Genomic DNA, 15,511 nt, shown 5'->3' with positions numbered 1-15,511 from the left:
TTTCACAATGCATACATATATTGAGTCCCCATGTTGTACTCTGTAAAAAGTATCAGTAAAAGTTTGTTGAATGATTTTTTTAAAAAAAAAATCATGAAAAACAAGGAATAAACGCAAAACTACTCCAGATCAGAGTAGGCTGTGGAGACATGTCAACTGAATGTGTTGTCCTGTCCTAGATGAGATCCTAGGACAGGAAGAGAACATTAGTGGCACAAGTGGGGAAATCTGAATGAAGTCAGGAGGTTAGTTACTAATAATAGGCCAGGGACGCCTGGGTGGCTCAGTTGGTTGAGTGTCAGACTGTTGCTCAGGTCGTGATCTCGAAGGTTGTGGATTCGAGCCCCGCATCAGGCTCTCTGCTGTCCTCGCAGAGCCCGCTTCAGATCCTCTGTCTCCCCCCCCCCTCTCTCTCTCTCTGCCCCTCCCCCACTCGCGTTCTCCCACTCTCTCAAGAATAAATGAACATTAAAAAAACAAAAAATAACATGGCCGTCTTGATTCCTTAGTTTTGACAAAGTACCAAGGGAAGGTGAGATGTTAACAGAGGGAAGGAGTGAGGGGATTTACAGGAACTCTCGACAATCTTTGCAACCTTGCTGTAAGTCCAATTAAAAGTTGATTTTTAAAATGCTGCCTTTTAGATTCTCTTGTTGTTAAAAAAAAAAACAAAAAACACTCCACCAAAACCTAAGCCTGTCACACGGAGTTGGGGTTGTACATCAGCGTGTTCCAAGTCCCAGTTATAGCTCAGCCTGCCTTTTGGGCAATCTGGCATTAAAAACTGAAGCGAAGAGAACAAAAGACAAGTAGCCTTAGGGAGGTAAAATGTTTTTGACAAAAATCGTCTTGCTGTGACTTCCATTTCAAAATAATGGTGATTCCTTCTCTCTCTCTCTCTCTCTCTCTGTCTCTCTCTGCTATAGTTGAACTCCTGGAATGTACAGACTGACCAAATGCAAGTAGAATGGGGTGGGAAGAGCTTCCCAGGGACAGGGGTGACTGGCTCAAGGAACTCGAAGAAGCCCAGTGAGGCGGGAGAGCAGGGAGAGGATGGGAGTGGAGTGGGAGGGAAGGTAAAGAGAAGTGGCCATGAGGCCGTGCGGGGCTCTGTGGCCAGGGCGTGGAAAGGTTACCTGAGGGAGAGGCCACCGGAGGGTGACAAACCCACAGAAGCACCAGCTGTCCAACGGTCTGTCGGATCCCTGCTGTGATGCTCTGGGAAGGAGCCTACCCAAATGAATCACCTGCATTTACTCGTGAGGAAATCTCAGACAAATCCAAAAGGAGGGGTGCTCTATAAATGATTGGCCTGCACTCTTCAAAAATCCTAATTTATGAAAGACAAAGTCTGAGGTTAAGAAAGCCTAAAGACATGGCCACTAAATGTACGTTGGGGATTGGATCCTAGAAGAAAAAAATTATAAAGGCTATTCTGGGGACAATCGGTGAAATTTAAATGTGGACCGTTTATTAATAATGGTATTGAATCGATGTCAAATTTCCCGAATTTGATCATTGGGCTGTATGTAGTTGGTATGAAGAGGATGCCCTTGACCTTGGAGGATACAGACTGAAATATTTAGAGGTGAAGGGCCATGATGTCTCCTGCATACTCGAAGTAGAGCAGCAAGAAATAAATAAATAATAAATAAATAAATAAATAATTGTAATAGTGATAGCAATAAGATACACATATATAGCGGCATCTGGGTGGCCCAGTCGGTTAAGCATCCGACTCTTAATTTCGGCTCGGGTCATGATCTCCCCGCTTGGTGAGTTCAGGCCCCACATCTGACTCTGTACTGATAATGCGGAGCCTGCTTGGGATTCTCTCTCTCTCTCCCCTGTTCTCTGCTCCTCCCCTGCTCATTCTCTCTCTGTCTCTTTCTCTCTCTCTCAAAATAAATAAATAAACTTAAAAAAAGATACACATATATAAAGAGATAAAGCAAATACGGTAAAATATTACAATCAATAAATCTAGGTAAAGGTATATATGTGCTTATTATTCTATTCTTGCAAGTTTTCTGCAGGTTTGCCATTTTTCAAAGTAAAAAGGTAAAGGCAATCCCTCAGGCTGCTGTGCCATGAATAGACTGGAGGGAGCAATCCAGAAGGTTGGTCCAGGCAAACAGAAACGTGGCTTGGTCTAGGCATTTGACAATGGACGTGAAGGGACGCCCATGTGGTTGACATTTTTCTTGAAGGTGAAGGAATAGGCCTGCGGCATGAGGAGACAGAGGTATCAGATTTTCACTTGTCATCGTCACGCAAGTCTACATGTCAGTTTCTTTCGAGTTGACCCATCAGCATAATATTATCTTTCAATATATTACGATAATCCTTAAGGTCACCGTAAACATAAATGTAGTGTTATCATTCATGTAATTATTGCAGACTACATACTCATAACTTGTTCCCACTGATGTAACACATGTTCATGGAGGAGCCATAACCACTCCTGGAGTCTGTGATTAGTTAGACGTGGGGTACGTGAGGGTGAGACCCGGGACACGGTGCTGCTGAAAGCTTCCCACTGGCCCTGAGACGCAGTCAGTGGGAGAGCCACTGCTCCAGGCATAGTCTTGGCTTTGGACTTCAGTCTCTGACTCCTGTTGTGTTCACCTCCCTCAGTGTTTGGGAGTAACCCTCCACTCGGGCTGGACGGGGTTTATTAATCGTTGTCCCAGTGATGGTCTGACAGACAAACAAGTTTATTCAAGAGAGTCTAAAGTCAAAGCAACGTGTGATGGCATCACTTGCATGAAGACTTTGAAACTGTAGCTTCTGAAGTCCTACCTGCTCCTTTCCAAGGCCTACTCTTCAAATTTCAGATCCCCCACATTTTATCTCAAGAATAGCAGGATGAGAATACACTCTGCGGCATTTGTAATTTAAATCGTGTGACTTTGGCAACTGTTAAAACCCACTCCCAAATCAAGGAAAAACATTTCAGCAAAAAGATAAGTCTCACAATTGAACCAGTTGGAAATTCTAGACCCTGGTGAAAGGGTAACAATGGAAAAACACACATAATCAACTTTCAAGCCTCTTTTGGCTCTAGGACACTTGAAAGAATCCCAAACACCAGATGAGAATAGACATCAAGCCCATTTTATACTGTGTTCCAGTAATCTTAAAATTATGTCTGCGGTTACTACCCTTAGATGATAGCTCCAGGGTCTGTGTATGTCAAACAAACATGAAACTAAAATATCTCTTTGGGCATTCGTAAGCCCAAATAGTTCTGAAGTTCAGTGTTAGTTCTTGTCCAAAAGGTTTCACAGGGGTCATCTGGCTGGCTCAGGCCGTAGACCATGCAACACTTGATCTCAGGGGTCATGAGTTCAAGTCCCATGCGGGGCATAGAGATCTCTTTAAAAAAAAAAGTTTAATGAGTCCCTTGCAAAGATACTTACTACAAGGTTGCTTATAATAGCAAGTAAAGAACATAACTGTTCTTTAAATAAGTTATGATATATCCATGTTGTAGAATTATAGGAAATGACCTTTTAAAAAAATTTTTTAACATTTATTTATTATTGAGAGACAGAAAGAGACACAGCATGAGCATGGGAGGGGCAGAGAGAGGAGGAGACAGAATTTGAAGCAGGCTCCAGGCTCCGAGCTGTCAGCACAGAGCCCAATGAGGGCCTTGCACTCACGAACCACAAGATCATGACCTGAGACAAAGTTGGACACTGAACTAACTGACTGAGCCACCCAGGTGCCCCAAGGTAAAGTATCTCTTTAAAAAAACAATAAACACATCTGACCGGAGCTAGGGAAAGCAAGGGTGTTTCTGAATTTAATAAAAAAAAAAAAAAAAGCCCAGTAGGAGATCCCTAAATGGCTCAGAAAAGGGGCTGCAAAATTGCTATAGATTTGGAGCAGCTGGGCCAGTCTTCAGTGGATGGACAGGAAGTGAGAAGCCCTTCCACGTGGGCCCCCGTGACTGTCCCTTTAGGCCAGGGAGAGATCCCAGTATCTGTGAGTCAGGGCCTCTGCAAGCCCCGCTGAGGCTCAGCTGCATGCACGAGGGCAGCCAGCAACCGGCAGGCCCCTTGTCCTTTCCCAAGTGCAGAAACGGCACTTATGGAGAAAATGCTGACTTATTTAGACACCAGCAGCACGAACAGCTCTCAGGGGCGCAAAATTTGTCCCAAAGCTGCTCACGGGCCAAGTTCACTTCAAGTACAGGAATGATGAGTTGATGACCTCAGCTCCTTCTGCCCTTTCTTTCCACGGATTGGCCAGAGCAGCAAGCACCTATGCCCAGACGCTGATCTGCTGACTTTGTTGCCCTAAAGGAAAAGAAGACATAAAACACTAACCTTATGTTCTCTGACATTAAGTCTCTGCTCTTTAGGCTTAAACTGCACTGGGTCGGGGGAAGGGGCATGCGTTCCTTCTAGTAATAGTAGCTTCACTGTTAACCTGTTTGGGCCCAGAAGTGTTCCTCATCTGTAAATGTGATTTAAAATCTGAGCTATGAGGGGCTCAGTCAGTTAAGTGTCCAACTTTGGCTCACGTCATGATCTCGTGGTTTGTGAGTTTGAGTCCCGCGTCGGGCTCTGTGTTGACAGCTCAGAGCCTGGAGCCTGCTTTGGATTCTGTGTCTCCCTCTCCTCTCTCTCTGCTCCTCTCCTACTCACACTCTCTCTCTGTCTCAAAAAATAAATATTTTAAAAATGAATAAATAAAATCTGAGCTATGAATATGTTTTATTTATTAAAACAAAAGGTTTACATGGCGGGTATGGAGGAGGAGCGGTAACCTTGGAATTAGGGCACAGCAGGGGCACCTGGATGGCTCAGTCGGTAAGCATCCGACTTCGGCTCAGGTCATGATCTTGCAGTTCATGGGTTCGAGCCCCGCGTTGGGATCTATGCTGACAGCTCAGAGCCTGGAGCCTGCTTCTGATTCTGTGTCTCCCTTGCTCTCTGCCCCTTCCCTGCTCATGCTCTGTCTCTCCCTCTCAAAAATAAATAAATGTTAAAAAAAAAACTATAAGGACAAAAAGGAACTAGGCCACAGAAGACACCAAACATGAGCTAGCATCTCTCAGAGGCCATCATACCTTAAAAGAATAAAACCAGTCATCTAAATGGTATTAGCATAGTCTCACTTCTTCTCTGAAATTAATCCAGGCAACTTCGTTTGTTCCTATTTTAAATATGTGCATAAGTGGAAGACTTGACTGGTACCATCGTGTTCAGCCAGTCCAGACCTATTAATGAATTAATAATGACAAAATAATAACTAATACTTTCTGAACACTTATAGTATCGAATGTATTGAATGCACTGAACTCAGAGGCAAGAGTTGTGTTACCTGTCTGACATATTTCATCTCAGTTAATCTGCATAATGTTTACACATAAGTACTATTATTATCCTCATCCCCATTTTACAGATAAGGAAACTGAGATTGACAAAGAACACACCGCAGGTAGGTGGCAGAGCCTATATTCAAATTCATGGTAATTTGATTTCAACGCCTGTGCTCTTAACTGCTCTGTTACTGAAAGAAAATCTGTTCTTCAGATGAACAAAAGCTTGGTTCTAAACCACCTCATTATTTGTACCTGGAATTCGAACCAGGTAGCTTTGGTGGCAGAACAGCAAGCTTCAGAAGTGCCAGCCTCAGTTTTCCCATCCCTAGATGGGAATAATACTAGACCCCATCTCACAGGGTTGTTGTGGGAACCCAAGGCGGTAACTCATGTAATGTGCTTGGCTTAGTATCTTGCACATAGCAGTTGCTCAATAAATATGTAATACAAATAACTAGTACTTACAAAAGGGTACCAGTAGACACAGCAGCCAAATGGGTTTACCAGGATAGCCAACAAACTCTGTGCAGAAATAGGGTCTTGATGGAAGGACTGAAGAAGCCATGGGAATCAAGTTCACCTACTTGATTTATTTGGCCCTGGAACCCACCCAGGCAGAGCAAGCTGACTACTTTATCCTCCTTTCCATCCTCTGACCAACAGCGCTATCTTAGGGAAACAGTCAAAATGAGCTCAATCAACCTTATCTGAAAGTTGCTAAGAGAGTAGATCTTAAGTTCTCACAACAACAAACAAACACTAACTATTTGAGGTGATGGATGTTAACTAAGGTAATGGTGGTCATCATTTTGCCACATATATGTGTATTATATCATTACCTGGTACACTTTTTTCTTTAAATGTTTATTTTTAAGAGATAGACAAAGCGTAGGTGGGGGAGGGGCAGAGAGAGGGAGACAGAATCTGAGCTGTCAGCACTGAGTCTGATGTGGGACTCAAACTCACAGAGTGTGAGATCATGACCTGAGCCAAAGTCTGACAACCCACTGAGTCACCCAGGCGCCCCTTACCTGGTATACTTTAAATGGATACAGTGTTGTGCGTCATTTACATTTCAATAAAGCTTGGGGAAAATCAGCTCAATGTGCTAATCTTGGGGGTGGGGGGGGGGTGAGAGCCATGAAAGGGCAGCATTAAAGGCTGAAAGACGTTTGGGTAAGGAAATAAAGGAAGCCTTACTTTTTGAAGACCAGATTGGTAGTTTTCAAACTGTGTTCCACACAACCCTGCTTTCAGGGGTTCCAGAAATGTTTTCATTAGGATTTTCCTTTTTTTTTTTTTTTTTTTTTTTTTTCCTTGAGAGACAGAGAGAAGGCACAAGTGAGCAAGGGGCAGAGAGAGGAAGAGAGAGAGAATCCCATGAGTTGCAGAGAGAGAGGGAGAGGGAGAGAGAGAGTGTGTGAGACCAGATGGGGGCCTGAGCTCACCCCAAGATCATGACCTAAGCTGAAGTCAGATGCTTAACCCACTGAGCCACCCAGGCACCCCATTAGGATTTTACTTTTTAAATATAATGTGGTTTAATAATCAACAGACATACTCAAGTGTGTTATAAATCAAATTTAAATTCACTGGAGACTTCCAGCTGAAATAACTTCAGAGGTTAACTTATTTTTATGAAGATTTCAAAAATAAAATTCCCCCACTTTCTTTACTGAAAAGAATACTGGAATTTGCAAGACAGCTTTTTAAAAAACAACAGAAACAAAGAAACAAAAACAAAACCCAAAACATTATTTGTAATCATATAACTGTGTGAGCTTGGATTTTCTTAATCCTATGCAAGCAAAACAAAATTCATAAAGCTGGGTCCCGGGACCAATAAAACGCGGCCACTTTCAAAATCCCAGGTTCATCAAGTAGTCTCATTGTTCTCATTAGCTTTATAAAGCTAACTTATAAAAGGAATGTAGACTAATAAAATGTGATATAAACTACTATATACACCCACAGTGAGGTTCTACATAAGATTTTATTTTTCAGAAAAGATCGTGCTACTAAGTGAAAAGTTTGAAAACCTCAGCCCTAGCCCATTTGGACAAGGGGTGGGGAGGGAGAAATCTCATGCACAAGACCCTCAGGTCTCTGCTCTACCCCGACTGCTAAGACCACCTGTTTCTCTTTCCCTGCTCAGACCCTGCAGCTCTGAGGTCCTGTCTGCGGCCAGCCCCTCCTGCCTGACGCTAGGCCACACCGGCTTGGAAAGCAAACCAAGCAAGTCTTGCTAAGAGCTCAGGGCTTCCAGTTCTTGTTAACCCGGAACTTCCTTTCCACGTTAGCGTTCATCCGTTTACTCCACTTATCGGCGAGATGTGTTCTTGAGCTTGTGGGAGGGAAAATACCAACAGGAAAGGATGGAGGCAAATAGAAATGTTGAGCCGGGCCCCATTTCTCTGGAAAATTCCAGAAAGAGAAGGGGTAGATGGAAAAGTGAAGACCTAGAAGAGAAGGCGTATGAGAGAGATCGGAGCCATAAAACTTTTCACTTTTGCATAAACATACGGAGGACCGTCTTCTAAAATCTAGATTAGTTTATAACTAATAGAAGGACCATTATTTTCATCATTATTTTCCAAATAAATGTGGTCACCCTCAAACCCTGCAGCTTCAGCATTATATTTCATATTATTTAGCCATTATACAAGTTAAGCCTACCTCCACCATAAATCTCTGTATTGCAAAAATGTCTCCACTTGTATGCAGAAACATTTCAGGTTCAAGGAATGACGTTAGAGGAATGACAAGATAGACAGGTAATCCCTTAGAGCAGGTTGTTAATCTGAACTGTACTAATGCCTCATATATTTATTAGATATCCAGAAGAGTTGGAGGCTTGTGAGTTTGGGTAACTTTCCAGTGCGATCTGAAAACTCTGTCAGTCTAACACAAGACCAGCCATAACTAACTGCTGAAGACCGGTCGTGGGTTCATGGAGGTTCAGTATTCTATCCTACTTTTATACATCTTTAAGTTTTCTTATAATAAAGTTTAAATAAATGTATTTATTTGTACTGAAATAAGTCTGAAATCTATTTTAGAATAGATCCTCCCTGAAATCTCTTTTAGAATAGGTCCTATCAGTCACCTTCATCTGAATCTCAGTGTGACAGAAGTCACACACTGACCAGCCATGCCTGAGAGGAATAACCGTTATCTCTCCCTGTTCCCTCTGGCTCCGCGATGCAATTTTTCTTCCTGGATGTTCTTCTCACACCTCATTCTCTTATTCACAGCTCCTGTCCCCAAATGTCACTATAGACGTTCTGTCCATACGTCACTCCCTCATTTGTCTAAATGCAGAAGAGAAAAACCCTGAACCTAATTGTAATTAAAGTTCTGTTGTCTGTACCCTATAGTTGAGGGTCAGCAGACATGATTACAAATACACACCTCCAGAAAAAATAATGTAAGGCTGCCCCCAAATGCAAAAGAGTTTTCCAGAAACTCTAAAACCATAAATGAATCCCTACCCCCATATCACCCTTGCAGAGGTCTTACAGTGTTTGTGCACAAAAATCAATAGCTTGCAAAGAACGTTCACCAAAATGTGAATAGCAGAAAAAAGAGAGAACAGTATCTTTTCCCTTGGGCAAAACTGTAAGGATTAAAATTACGCCTTGTCACCTTAGCTGGCTTGCTGTGGGGCACTCCGTCCTTTTACCTTCCAAACATGAAAGTAGCCGTCAGATGTTTCACTGAACTCTTTGTATCAGTTCCTCAGTGATGCCATATTTTTTCCTTTCTTCTTTTTCTATTCTTCCCTTCCTGCTTCGTAACATTAACAAGCTACATAGGACCAGGAATCAACTGCCCTCTGCTCTCCTGTCTTAGGTTCCTCTCCTCTAGCTCCTGCCTGATATCAAGCGCTTGTTTTCACTCTACAGCCTTTTCCAGGCACGAAGCTTCGGATGTGAAAGCAACACTCCTCTGTCTCCAAAGAGATCATTTTCTTCTCTCCTGTGACCCCGCCCATACCTTGCTCCACTGCGCCATCTTGCAGAAAAGTGAGGGCCTGTTTAACTAAAGCCTCGATGTGGATTCAACGTAACTGTTGTCAGGTTTAGGGTTTGTTTGTAATTAACAAAAACCCATGGACAAATAACGTATATAAAATAAAAGCAGACAAACAGTAATTCTTTTGAGAAAATTCAGGAGTATTTTTAGGTCATTCCCATTAGGGGGCACTGGACCCTGCACCAGGTTCTCAATCACCTCTAGGACCCTGGGCTTCCCCACCTCTCAGTGGCCCTCACCCCTCACTGCCTCTGTAATTCTAAAAAGCTATTCAGCATACATAACAAGGTCCAGACAGAACTGAGACCTTCTTCGTTGGTGAGAATGGGAATTCCTCAAGTAGAGTTTGCACCCTCCCTGCAGATGGAACTCAGGCCCATCTCACGAGTTTTCAGACCCTGCCTCAAAATAGGGGTTCTGACACTTGGGTGAACTCAAGGGGGCTCTGGAGAGAGTCATACCTGAGCCTGAGAAATTCTAAGTGTGGGCAAATATGCAGGTACCAGGGATCCATGAACAATGAGCAATATATATCCTATCCTGCTCATAATCCCCACGTTGTATGCCTACCATACTCTCCAGTGGTTTTCTGCTCATCACAGTCCTGCTCTAACTTCATTTTACAGGTTAGGAAAAACTGAGGTCTAGATTTATCCGAAGTCACTTGTAAGAAGCCTCTATAGGAACTGTTAAGTTCCCGTAATGACAACCTTGAACGTGTGTGGCTCATTTTCGCCAGCCAGGAGGCTAGCCGATGCAGGCCAACCCCAGGAAGTGGCGTATCTGTCAGTGTAGGACACTCCTGTGTGGATGCTCTCCAGCCGGACCACCAGGAACACGACTGAAGCTGAATGGATCGTGTTTAATGTTCACAGCAGCAAGACCACACATGGTGCGGAAGCGTGGGGCCCTCGGGAACAGCGTGTAGAAAGATCCAGTGGGATTGGGGCTTTGGTCTGGTAATTTGGGGGAAGGTCCAAGGAACAGGGGTTTGCTCTGGAACGAGTGCTGTCGGGAAGTGGGGATAATTCTTTGATGGCGTATCACAATAAATCTCACCTAGGACAGATGAGAGCAAAGCTAATGCTGTCACCAGTAGAGCAGCGGCAGTGACTCAGACTTCGGTGGGAGAAATGAATGTTTGGTAGTTTGTGGCTTGCAGTGACCTTGTTTTTGCCTGGGCTTAGATAAAATTATGACGTGGTCTTGTTTTTTGTGTCACTTCATCGCGGTCACGGCATAACCTTGTTTGAGGTTGGTGTTTTGTGACATTGGGTGCGTCCAACCAGAAAACACGGTGGCCCAGCCGGAGTGCCAGGTCAGCTCCTAACAACATCTAAAATGCTATCTGTCGCAAGCTAGCTCCCGCCTGTCCGGGCTGTTTTTCTTGTTCTCAGCTCTGTTTAGTCTTGTCTTTCACGTCTGGAAGATGTGGTTAGATAAAAAAAAAAAAGTAGTACAGCATGGTATCCCAGAACTTAATTATTGAAACTGGGTGGCTCAGTCGGTTAAGCATCTGCCTTCAGCTCAGGTCATGATCTCACAGTTCGTGGGTTCAAGCCCCGCGTTGGGCTCTGTGCTGACAGCTCAGAGACTGGAGCCTGTTTCGGATTCTGTTTCCCTCGGTCTCTGCTCCTCCCCCACTTGTGCTCTGTCTCTGTCTCTCTCAAAAATAAATAAACATTAAAAAAAAATTTTAAACTAGCAATTACATGCTTTCCATTGTTGTCAGCAGTTGTGTTTTTATCTGCCTTAGAGGCCTGTGGAGAAGGGCCCCTTTGCAAATACCATTCATTAGCACCCTAACCCCAACATTGTGTCCGACGTCTGACTTAGGCGACAGATCTCTAGCACCATCCAACTAGGATGGCAGTTAGGACTTGAACTCAGATTTTATGGCTTTTACTCTGGAAAACAGTGTGGAGGTTCCTCAAAAAATTAAAAATAGATCTACCCTATGACCCAGCAATATCACTGCTAAGAATTTACCCAAGGGATACAGGAGGGCTGATGCATAGGGACACTTGTACCCCAATGTTTATAGCAGCACTCTCAACAATAGCCAAATTATGGAAAGAGCCTAAATGTCCATCAACTGATGAATGGATAAAGAAATTGTGGTTTATACACACAATGGAGTACTACGTGGCAATGAGAAAGAATGAAATATGGCCCTTTGTAGCAACGTGGATGGAACTGGAGAGTGTGATGCTAAGTGAAATAAGCCATACAGAGAAAGACAGATACTGTATGTTTTCACTCTTACGTGGATCCTGAGAAACTTAACAGAAACCCATGGGGGAGGGGAAGGAAAAAAAAAAGAGGTTAGAGTGGGAGAGAGCCAAAGCATAAGAGACTCTTAAATACTGAGAACAAACTGAGGGCTGGTGGAGGGTGGGAGGGAGGGGAGGGTGGGTGATGGGTATTGAGGAGGGCACCTTTTGGGATGAGCACTGGGTGTTGTATGGAAACCAATTTGACAATAAATTTCATATATTGAAAAAAAAAGATCATATTTGTCAGAAAAAAAAAAACTGAAAACAAACTGAGGGTTGATGGGAGGTGGGAGGGAGGGGAGGGTAGGTGATGGGTATTGAAAAGGGCATCTTTTGGGATGAGCATTGGGTGTTGTATGGAAACCAATTTGACAATAAATTTCATATATTAAAAAAATAATAATAAAATTAAAAAAAAAAAAAAGATTTTATGGCTTTTGATCCCTTGCTCTCCCCACATGCTCTGCCGAGGGCACCAACTGGCGACCAACCCGCACGAGAACCTGGAGCAGATTCCGAGTCCGGGAGGACTTTCCACATTGCCACTGAACTGAGCCTAAAATTCTCTCGTCAGAGATCAGGACAGTAACGAAAATGGCGTAGCATCTGTAGGCTGTACATGGGCCAGAGGCACCTGTAGGGTTCCCTGGGGCTCATCTAATCCTGCATGGCAAATGCAGATTGGGGCAGGTGCAGCAGTGAGACCCAGGCTGGAAGACTGGTAGATGGGTCTTATTCCCCTCCTGAGAGCCACACCCCCTTATTCTTCTACATTCTGTACAAATTCCCACTTGAAGACAGATTCTGAGGTAAGTTTCACAAACTTCCAGACTCCTCAGAGGACATAATTGAGGGACCAGGTCAATCAATGAACATCCAGGAAGAGGGATCGTCTCCACAGCCTTCACCCCTCCTTCTGTTCAAAGTCCAGATTGGCACAGAGGACCAACTTAGGTTGGCAGCTCATACTTATTTTTGTTCTCTGGGCTTTGGGGTTGCAGAGATGGAAAAATGAGCAGAAGCAACCTCTTTTCAGAGTTTTCCCAAACAATTTATTCTGGGGGTGGGGGTGAATGAGTCTTCCCGCAGCTTTTATCACCCATTAAAAATATTTTCCAGTGTGCCTGGCTGGGTCAGTCTCGCGTCCGGCTCCACACTAACAGAGCGGAGCCAGCTTGGAATTCTCTCTCTCCAAATAAATAAATAAACTTAAAAAAAAAAAAGATATTTTTCTACCCCTCAGCATGGGAAACAGGGAATTTTCACCTGGAAAAGACTTCCTTAGTGAAGAGACTCAGCTTGCTACAGGAAGGATGAAGGCTCACTCTTAAATTGTGTGTTTATTTTCAGTTATCCCAGTACAGAATGTTCTCTCAGGTAAGGTGGATTAAGAGCCTCTTGAATACAAATACAGTTGAGTTGGATCTCAGGAGGACTTGGTTAAATACACAGAAATGGTGGCTTCAACTATTAAATTACATTGCCTCTTGCCAAGTCAAATCTACATCTGTTTTCTTCTCCAAGCTCCCTCCTGTGAGAAGGAGGAGGTAAAAACAAAGTAAGAACTCAACCCACAACACAAGCGCCCAACCTTCTCGGAGTTTCTGTGGAATCCCACACTGCCTTAGTAGAACCTGTGTGCTCGCTTGTGAAGATGCGTCCACGTTAACTTACGACGCGGATATGCGACGCCAGGGTCATCAATAAAAACTTTATCATGAATGATCATGTGGGAAATAAGCACAAAATTAGGAATCCTTTTTACAACATTTAATGTCGTTTCTGACTCTGGTGTCTCACAACCAAAATGGAGCTTTTCATTTGTTTGTAAGCTCCCACCTAATGTGCTTTGTTCAAAGCACTTGTAAAACAGAAGGGAACTTGGGATGCGTGGGTGGCTCAGTTGGTTTAGCGTCCAATTCTTGATGTCGGCTCATGTCATGATCTTGCAGTCATGGGATCGAGCCCCACGTTGGGCTCCACGCTGAACACGAAGCCCTGCTTGGAATTCTCTCTCCCTTGCTCTCTGTCCCTCCCCTGCTTGTGCTCCCTTGCTCTCAAAATAAATAAACATTAAAAAAATAATAAAACATAAAGGAACTCAAAAAAGGGAACACAGTTGAGAAGTCAATAAAGTCATTAGTCGCATAGCTTAGAAACTCTCCTGCCCTGATCGGTCTTGCTAAGTTCAGACAGGCTCCAATTATTTGGTAATAATGTAAAGGGATTGTTTATCTTATTCAAAAATCCTGTTAAGACTTTCAAAATTCTGGCTCTTTTGACATGAAATTAAGAGGCAAAATGTTCAAGTCCATTGCTGCAACATAACAGATTTATACACTGTTTTTAAAGATGTGCTGGGACACCTGGGTGGCTTAGTTGGTTGAGTGTCCAACTTTGGCTCAGGTCATGATCTCACGGCTCTTGAGTTCGAGCCCCGCATCAGGCTCTGTGCTGACAGCTCGGAGCCTGGAGCCTCCTTCCGATTCTGTGTCTCCCTCTCTCTCTCTGCCCCTAGCCCACTCGCATTCTGTCTCTGTCTCTCCCCAAAATAAATAAACATTAAAAAAAAAAAATTAAAGATGTGCTGTCCCTCCCTCGAAGGAGCAGGCAGAGAGGAACCTGGGACTCCGAGAATGGGACCCAGGGGAGAGAGGAACCCGCCTGCCTTATCTAACTGCCCCCCTGCTCCTGGAGACCCAGGCCAAAAGCCAAACTGTGCTCAGTTGTGAATTCCCCTCACACACAGTACTTCCACAATTTAAATCTCTTTTCCACAAATCTTTTCTTTCTGAGGTTAAGAAATGAGAAAGGAGATCCTCTGTTTCCTCCTTTTGTCCCCTAACTCCCAACACACCTGGCATGTAACAGGTGCTAAATGATGGCTTCATTAGAAATCTCTCCACTGGGGGCATCTCTAGGACAGGTCTAAGTGGTTTGTTTTTAGTACTACCCCCACAATCAAAACCCTCCCTACTTAGCAGATATTATCTTCATGTAAATAGGAGGCAAAGGGAGACTTCTTTCTCTGCTAAAGGTGTTTTAGGAATCAAAATACAGAAATGGAGGATAAATGGAGAACACTCCTTATTCCCCAGGAACTGGGTTCCTCTGGCGGTGACAGACCTATCCTACAGACCCCATTTAACAGTTGGCCAACACCAGGCCTAGAAAAGAAAAAGGCTTTCCCGAGGTCTTTCCTTCCTACAGCCTTCATGGAGGATACAGATGACTTTCCCACAAGCCTCTGTTGTTCCAGCTCGGGCACTCAGCTGACTTGACCTGAGAGAAGAGGGACAGAAGCTGAGAGACTTAATGGCACACTGTCCCACTCTTGGCCTGTGGGTTTGCATTTCTCATAATTGGGCCCAGACAGATGCATTCAGATGACAAGTTCCTGCCCACACATGGCCCCTTGAAGTGACTGGCTGGGGGCGGGGGGCTGGGGTGCGGTGGGGAAGCCTTGAACTTTTTAACAGCAACCTTGAGTCTGGGGCTGGAAGCCACATACTGCCCCTACTCTGGCAGGCCAGTGTAGGCAGTGGTGTGCACCTCGCTGGGGTCCCTCCCACCTCAGCTTGGAAACCACCTAGAGGTCCGGGGCTGGCTGTCAATACAACAGGGCCAGGGCCACACTGCCTGCTCTTGCCTAGAAGCCAGAAGCCGGAAGCTACTTTCTTACTTAAGGAACGGACCTTTTATTTCCTAACTGGGAAAGGACGTGTTGATATGCAGAGTCCCAGCTAAGGAATTCACTGTGATGCCTAATATACTGCCCCCAATTCTCCCCACCCCCTACCCACTGATACCCTCAATTTGCTATTCCCCAAATACAGGTTTCTGGATTACTTCTGTTGATCTT

Source organism: Panthera leo, chromosome B1 (genome assembly GCF_018350215.1).
Source record: "Panthera leo isolate Ple1 chromosome B1, P.leo_Ple1_pat1.1, whole genome shotgun sequence".
Lineage (NCBI taxonomy): Eukaryota > Metazoa > Chordata > Mammalia > Carnivora > Felidae > Panthera > Panthera leo.
The sequence above is the reverse complement of the archived record's forward strand: the minus strand, read 5'-3'. Positions refer to the sequence as shown.